This window comes from Egretta garzetta, unplaced genomic scaffold, assembly GCF_000687185.1.
Source record: "Egretta garzetta isolate BGI_Z169 unplaced genomic scaffold, ASM68718v1 scaffold638, whole genome shotgun sequence".
Taxonomy (NCBI): domain Eukaryota; kingdom Metazoa; phylum Chordata; class Aves; order Pelecaniformes; family Ardeidae; genus Egretta; species Egretta garzetta.
In genome coordinates this window covers 1,107,436-1,116,065 of record NW_009260676.1, presented here as the reverse complement: position 1 = coordinate 1,116,065, position 8,630 = coordinate 1,107,436, and positions in this window count along the sequence as shown.

Sequence of the window (8,630 nt, the reverse complement as noted above, 5' to 3'; positions counted from 1 at the left end):
TGTAGCACGAAAAACCAAAAAAAACCCCACACCCTAATTTATTGCGAATCTAGCTGAGCTATGGACCAGGCTTTAGGTAGCCTTATAGACCGACACCGTGATCCCTTTAACCTTTACAGTGCTGCTACGTCAGTGGAGTAACGCCTGGTGTGCACCGATTTAAATCAGATCAAGGTCTGACCTCTACAGGGGAGAAGTGGCTTCAAAAGGTAATTAAAATAATTTCATCTCTCTTTAATTTTTTTTTCTTTTGCAGTATGATTTAATTGTATTGCCACTAAATACCAGTCTAGACAAGGTCTTGTTAAAAGCTTTAAAATCCCGGAATAGTTTTACCTATTAGTGATCGTGAATAGTTGCTGGCATGCTCTGGACCGAGCTCACACAAAAGCTCTCTTACAGTAACACTTCTAAAGATACAAACCCCTATCACAAGGAATAAAAAACAAATTAAAAAATTTTTAAAAAGGTCTTCTCCAGCTAGAAAAGCATGTGCTTTTCAGCAAATATGAGATCCATACTGACACAAATTGCAAACTGGCAAATCGCTGTGTCAATACCATATCGACCCCGTGCCCAAGCTGGTTGTCACCTGCAGTCATGGGGATGCAGGGGCAGTGGCCATGCCAGAAAGGTGGTCGTGGCCCATGGCTACGGCTGGCCCAGCAGGGATCTGCAGTCAGACCTGAAGGCAAGGCTCAGCAGTTATGGAGATTCACACCACAGGTGAAGTCCCCCAAGGTGGTGGGCAGGGGAGGGAGGCAGCCATTTTGCATGGGAGGGAGGGGGCATCAGGCACGTGGAAACTGGTGGGAGAGGACACCCAACCCTCAGCCTGGGTACCGCTCGCTGGTGGGAAAACCTCTGTTGCTGTGAGCACGATGTGCAGGAGTGGGGTTGGGGCGTGGAGGAGCCCCTGGGAAGCCCTGCTGGGGTGTGGGTGGAGGCAGCATCGGCCCAGGTGGAGCCTGAGGGTGGGTTTGGGAGCACCAAACCCCTGTGAGCTGGAGCTGACTGCAGAGGGATGGCGTTCCTCACGCCTATGCCTGTACATCCCACACCTGCACCCCTCATGCCTCTACTCACTGTATGCACAGTATGCACAGGAGCAGCCCGTCTCACCTCTCCTTTTCCAGTGCACCATATTCTTTGTGGCCCATTTTTAAGAAGAAGGAATCATAGAATCCTAGAATCCCAGGTTGGAAGGGACCTCAAGGATCATCTGGTCCAACCTTTCTAGGTAAGAGCACAGTCTACACAAGATGGCCCAGCACCCGGTCCAGTCATAAAAGTGTCCAATGTGGCAGAGTCAACCCCTCCCCTGGGGAGATTATTCCAATGGTTGACTGCTCTTGTTGGGAAAACTTTCCCTCTCATGTCCAGTCGGAATCTCCCCAAGAGCAACTTGTGTCCATTCCCCCTTGTCCTTTCCATGTCACTCCTTGTGAAAAGGGAGGCTCCATCATCCTTGTAGCTGCCCCTTAGGTACTGGTACGTGGTGATGAGATCCCCTTCCTTTTCTCTAGGCTGAACAAACCCAGTTCTTTCAGCCTGTCCTCATATGGGAAGATGCATCAAACATCACAGGGGACCCAAAACTGTTTGCGTGAGCCTCCCACCCTTCACCGTCAGAAAAAGTGCATTTTGCCAATACTAAGAGAAAACAACTCGGTGCTAGATAATTGCTGTCGTTTGTCTGTCTGAGCTGATGACTTTCCCGTTTCATTTCCTCCTGTGTAATGTTATAGGGGACATATATGAGATATTCAGCGAGGACTGAAGCGGGGAAGTCTGCAGGAGTGTTTAGTGGGAGGTCAGGAATTTTTAAGAGGTATTATTACAAGGCAGTGTGGTTTGGGTCATGTTTCTTGTAGACATCTTGTCAGGAAACTTTTTAAATAATAAATTATAATCTATGTATCGTACAAGCTTATTAAATTCAATCTTTAAACATAAAACTGAATTTTGAAAATATCACCAGACAAGCTCATTAGCTAAAAAAAAAAAAAAAAGAAAGAAAGAAAACATATGCTGGCCAGAGTTTTAAAGACAGTAGCCACAGCACACCAGATTTTAATTAGCAGCTACCTGCAGTGGCAGTGGGCTGGGATGAAATGTTTTGATGTGCGTAAATGTTTCTATAAAACAGTTGAAGCTTTCTTAGATCCTGTATCATTTTTTTTCTGAGCATCGCTGTTTTCCAGTATGGACATTTCACAGACTGAGCTCTCGGGAAGATCTAAAGTCTTTGCTCTCTCTCTGTTTCTCCAATAGTAAAATGAGGATACTTATATTTATTTACTATGAAAGGCTCTTCTTAGGTCTTCCAAAAACTCAGTATTTAATGACTGGGTAGAACTAGCAGTTGTGGTAGCAATAGCTGAAGGCATAACCTTACCATACATCCTGCTAACACTTGGAGTAGGAGAGTAACGCCGTATGCAGTGACCCAGATTTCCTCTTTGAAATATTTCTGTTGTGCCATATTTTGTCAAAAATATCCTTGACTTTAACTGGCACAGGCCTTTTTCAGAAACGGGGAGCAAACAATTTATGTTCTTTCTCCCAAACACCTCCTGCAAATGGCTGTGCACCGCAGAGCCTCTGCTGACTTCATCAAGACACTTCACAAAAACCCTTGAATGTGTCTTGGTGACCCAAGCACCATCTCTGCTGGGAATCCCCAAGGCAGCAGCTTATCTCTGCTTCGAACCTGGGGCTCTTGGCTTTGGCATCGCCCTTTACCTGTGGAATGGGTCAGGACTGCATGAAATCACAGCAAAAAAAAACCAGTGATGGAGTCACTGACATTGCCTTGTGTCCTGGAAAGATGCAGGGTGGCAAGAGGGTCCTGAAGAGCTTTCAGAGCAAGAGGGGGGCGCCCAGCACAAAACTTCTCTCTCACTCACCCCTTGGGACTGAGTTTGTGGCACAGAAAGAATGGAAAAGCAGGTCTGACCTAGTCTGTGAGCCCTTTTTGGAACTTCATGGCAAGGGCTGGTAACGTCTGATAAAGTCTGGAGAAAATCCATCTTCCTGAGCACAGCCCAATTTGTGTGGACTTAGGGAAAAGGGTAAGGTATCCTCTAAATAAATCCTGCCCCAAGTCAGGCAGGTGGCTGCTGCTCCTTCTTAAAGGAGCACTTACAAATTACTGGGATATCCCTTAATTCATGTGCACTGTCAATCTGAATGGGAGAGCCGCTATATAGAAGTGTGTGCGCCTATGTGTCCCACCTTCTGTGACCCTGATGCACCTTTCTGGGCCCAAATTTCTGCCTCGAACTTCCTGGAGCCCGAAATGAAGGATCCTGTGTCACAGCCTACACCTCCACCCACATCGCCAGGGATGGCTCCCGGGGAGGTCACCCCATCACACCACGGTGTCCCATAGGGACCTGCCCTTCGGGTGGACTCATCAGCCTCAGACGCAGAGGACACACCATGTCCTGTCTTGATTTACACCCTACATGGTCTGGCCTGGCCCAACGTTGGCAGCCGGCACCTAGCGAGGAGATAATATTTATAGAGATATAAATCAGGGAGCCCCTTTCCAATGTAAATAGTACCAAAGCGATTTGACCCTAGGTACTAATTTCCTTTCTTAATCTGTAGCCTAATAGAGTGTTCTTGTAAAGTGCAGGTTTTCCTCAAAGGTGCTTTTTATCAAGCACTTGATGGAGGTCGGTGGAATGATTGCTCACGAATCGCTGGCCTCACAGTGAGGGTAAATGTGATTAAGGTAATTAAGTTGTAGGCACTGTTACATATTAGAGATAGCTATAGATTTTTATTATCTGTTGTGTCAGGTTAAATTGGTGGCTATTAGTGTCTTGTCAGATCTGAAGATACACAAAGCTTTTTAATGGGAAACCTGATTGCACCTCGGGGCATTTTCTCTCTGCAATCAAGACTGCTTTTCTTCTCTATCATGGGGAATACTTGTATTCATTAGTACTGCAGCAGCTCTTGATCAAAAACCAACCTCCAGTGGTCATTAGAAGTCATTAGAAGGCCTAGGGTGAACAGGCAGCGTATGTGGGGTATCAAGGTATGTGGGGTATCAAGGAACTAGGGTTTATTCTCTGCACTGCTAATTACCTGTGTTTGAACTTCTGATCATTTCTGTCTATTTTGACTGTAAATTCTTCAAGGCAAGAACTACACTATATTTGTACAGAGCTGAGCATATTGGCTCTGGGCTTATTTTTGGACCTGTTGGTCTTCCTAGAACACAAATAATAGCTATGGAATACTACCAGACATTGGGGATTTTTAAAAAAAATTATTTAAAAGTAAGGTCCAGATCCAGGCTCAGAGCAGGAATTTCTGGCCCAGTCATAGTTTAGAGAATGGGAAAGGCAATTGTCGGACCAGTTAATTAACCATAGACCAGGCAAGATACATTGATGAATGATTTCAAAACACATTGAGAAGCCGCTGCTTCCAGCGACGCTACATGGGTACCTTGATTTAACCTAGAGGGAGCGTCCCTAGTGCTGAACCACACAGCTCATCAGCTTCGAATAACATGCTAGATTTATCCTCTGCAAATTCTCATCCACATGTATAGATTCAGTCCAATGTTGTTAAGCTTGTGAAATTTGATGGGCTCACAGCACGAGGTAGTTTAGCTGCTGCTATGTGAGATTCCCATCTATGTTCGGGTTTATTGAAAACGTTATGTCCCATCTGTTTCTAGATGCTCCTTTCATGTTCCTCATCTCTTTAGGCTCTCTTTTTCCAAAGAGTTTGCTTGATCCATGTGGAGTTAATAAGCGATTTTGGTGTGTGAGTATATGCGTAACGACCAAGATGTCTTGTTTCATAGAAGTCTGTCATTGATTTATTCCTCCTTCTGCTGCCTTGCTTCCTGTTCATTTCTCCTCGCGCTTTCAGAGCTAGGGATGCTGTTTACATTAAGGATGTTTCTTGTGTTTACAGATGAGGCAGCATTTGTAAATGATTCTGAAGAGTTGTTGTTTCCAAGGAGTCTCTCCAGGCTTTCAAGACAGGGTCTCACCACGTTAGTGCTTCATGCTCACTGTTTGCTTTAAGCTTATTCTATATGTCCTAAAACCATGCCCGTGGGACTGGGCAGCTCCTGATGCCATTAGTCTCCCCACCATTTTCTGATGGCCTGGCAAGCAGGAGGCTCATGGACATCAGCCCTAGCGGCATTTGTCTGCATGCGCAGTTCCACTCACTTCTCCTTGTGTGTAGTCGGGTGTGGCACGCAGTCATGGGGTTTCATTTCAGAAAGTCATCTTTCTGCCTCCTTTCTCTCCCCCATGTGTGATGAGTCCCTGTATCATAACCAGGAATACTGGTGTTTTATAAGAACACTGCTTTTTTTCTTTTGGGAAAAAAGCAAAACCGTACTAGTTTTATGTTTTATCAGAATGTGGGCTTGGTCTTTTGAGCCCTGCTTTAAAGACACATTTGTTGTTTTGGATATTTTCGGGTTAATTCAAAAGATGGTCAAGAAATAGAGTAGGTAAGCTCAGAGGCATGGCTCCTCATGGAAGCCCTTCTGCCTCTTGTGGTGAATTTTCTGCTTCTCTTGGCACCTGAGTCATAGAGAAATACTGGAAATAAATGCATTTATCAGCTAGATGTCCATGCACTTGTCATGGAAGGGTGGACACCAATTTCAGTTGACTACCATCCTTTTTATGCTGGATTTCAGGGGCATATATTTTCCCTAGCATCATGATATAGTTTTTGCAGAGCCTAAAATAAAAAGCACATGTTGCATAAAGGCAAAGTGCACCGATATCTAAGCTATCAAAGAAGAAGAGTGACCAAGCCAAATATCTTTGGCTAAATGAGGCAGGAATTCAAAGCTGAGTACTGCGCACGAATAAAATGCCAAGTTCGTTGTCGTTGCTTGCAGAAGTTTTTTATAGAAGAGGAGCGCTGTAGGACAATCTCAGCGGGCAAATCCAACTTGGAGGTTTGCTGAGCCAGCGAGACTTGCAAACGTACATGGCAGCCGGCAGAAAGGAGCTGATGGCTTTTGGAAAATCATGCCTAAGTGGGAGCATTTCTGTGTCTTCTGAGACAGGTTTAAAGTGTGGCTACAAGTCAAGCATTCAGCTCCTAGTTGTTGAACGACTTTGTTTAAATTGCACTGGATGCAGTTTCTTGGATGAAATGGAAAACTGAGGTCTTAACCTCCTGTTTTAAGGATTTATTATTTTTTTTAATCCAATTTTGCATTTCATGATGTACCGATGTTCTTGGTAGATCGCTGCCAATTATACTCAGCAAAATCCCAGGAGTGGGGTTTTTTTAACCACTTCTTCTCCAAAGTAAATTCCCCTAGGAGAAGTTGAACTCAGCAAAAATATTGGTCTAAACAAGCACACTGGGAGAAGGTTTAAAACACCTACTGCACTTGCTGGAGTGTGTCCGGCTTGAGAGCGCTGTAGAAAGTAACTAAAATAACTAAACAGATATTTGAAACCTTGACTTTTGGTAAAAACCACCCAAAAGTGGAGGTGGAGGTATGTACAGAGAAACTTGCAACCTGAAGCACGGAGAAGTTACAGGATTTCTGTTTAGAAAAGAATTTTGAATTATACACAGAAACCTTCATTCAGTATGGGCTTAATACATGCAATTCCAATTTTAAACATAATTTGTGAGCCAAGTTATAGGTAGAGCTGCTGGTGCTGAAACGTTATGCAGAGAAAGGTCTGAGAGCAGCTGATACTTCTGTGATAATGCAGCTTTGGATACTTGAGTATTCTTTCCATTTCTGTTTTTACTATGCTCCATTACCAGCAAAATATGCGAGTGTCATTCCAGCTTTACCGTTTTTGAAATACTACTTGAGCATTGTAGGAATCTTTTGGCAGGAAAAATGTATCTTTCACAGGAAATTCTATAACTATCAAGATAAGTTTTAAAAATATTTTCTTTTTTCAAAGAAATGTGAATCAAGCAGTGCTCTGCAAGCTGACACTCTAGATGAAGCAATGAGCCTGAGCCGCCCGAAAGCAAAAGGAAGAGGCTAGAGCTCCTTAAATTCTCTGCTATCTGAGTGCCTTTCCAAAAGGCATTTTAATTAATTTGTATTCTTGGAATTACCATTTTCCGGGTCAACACTGTAGGCTGATGCTGCCAAAAAGCCCCTCATCCTTCTGGGGAAAGTGGCAGACCTGATGTGGAGATGTGCCTGATGGAAATGAGATGTTATCCCTTCTCCGGTCTGGCAGCCACTGCCTAGAAGTTACCAAACTTAGGCATTCAGTTACTGCCGCAATGGATTTGACCAGACAGTCCTTAGAGACTTGGTGTTTAAACCCCTTGGCCATCTATGCCTTGAGTTTTAATGTTATTCCTACAGGCATCTCTGATGTAAGGAGCAAGTTGGGTTCTTCTCTCTAGGCCATTACGGGAAACATTATCTTTCAAAGGAAGGGCAGCATTTACATCTTTAAAAAATGAATTCAAGATCAGAAGCAATGACTTCCAATACTGTTTTTTTTCCAAGGTTTCAGTATCCTGAACCATCTGATCTCACCTAATAACCCTGCAGCACGTCAGCTGATCAGTCTTCCCTTCTTTGTTCCTAGATAGCCTCCGCCGAGAAGTTAAGCTGTGTTTGCTTTGGGTAAGGTACCACGCTATGCCAATATTGTCATGTGGGGGACAATTTTCTGACGTTTGATTGCCTTGGGTAAGACATTTTTGGTGAATCATTATACCGAAATGCAAAGAAGGTAACTTGAGAAAGATGCTTATGTTTCTGTAGCACTTTGCAGCAGATGTCTCCTATTTACTGCTTTATTTTATTGCTTAATGACTGGATCTCAAGTAATTGAACAATTTGACAGATATTTATTTGTAAAACGTGATTCATTTAGTCAGACATTGTGAAACAGTTTCATGCCAGTTCTAGAGATTTTGGTAGAACTTTCTAAAGATGCAAACATTCAAGTAAATTGCTCATGTCAATAGCACATCCACTTTTTACTGTTCTTTACTGCACACAAATATTTGAGTTGACAAAAAAGCACTGGTGAACAGACTACAGGGACTTCTGAACTTTAATCAACCACAAGCACTGGCAGGGTTCAGAAGTAATTTCCTAACTATGAATCACCTGCAGACAATGAATCACATACTGGAGAAGATTGCCAAATAAAACAAGCCATCATGTATAGCTTGCATTGACTGGTCTATGGAAAGGCCTTTGATTCACCTAGCTGAAAGAGAAGCTGTGATGAAAGCACTGAAATAAAGGCATAAAAGAATGTAGGAATCCCAAACCACATCTGCTAGCAGTGAATAGCGACATTTAAGTTCGACAAGGAAGATAAAAGAAAGCGAGACTAAGCAAAATAGCAGGCAAGGAGACACTATCTTACTGGAAAAGACTTGCCTGGAGAAGAACTTCACAAGCATTTCTGGGAAGAAGACCTTAGCTTAACTTCAACCATATGTGCAAGCTCAGGTTTCGACTCCGATGGAGCAGTTGTCTTTTCTGAAAGGGCCAGTGAGCTCCGGGTGATTTTTAGGGGGAACTGAAATGTGGGGATTGCAGGGAAGATAAATGGGAGGCGAAGGCTGAGGAGGGAAGGCACTCTTCTGGCGGCTGGTCCAGTGCTCGCTGCGGTGAA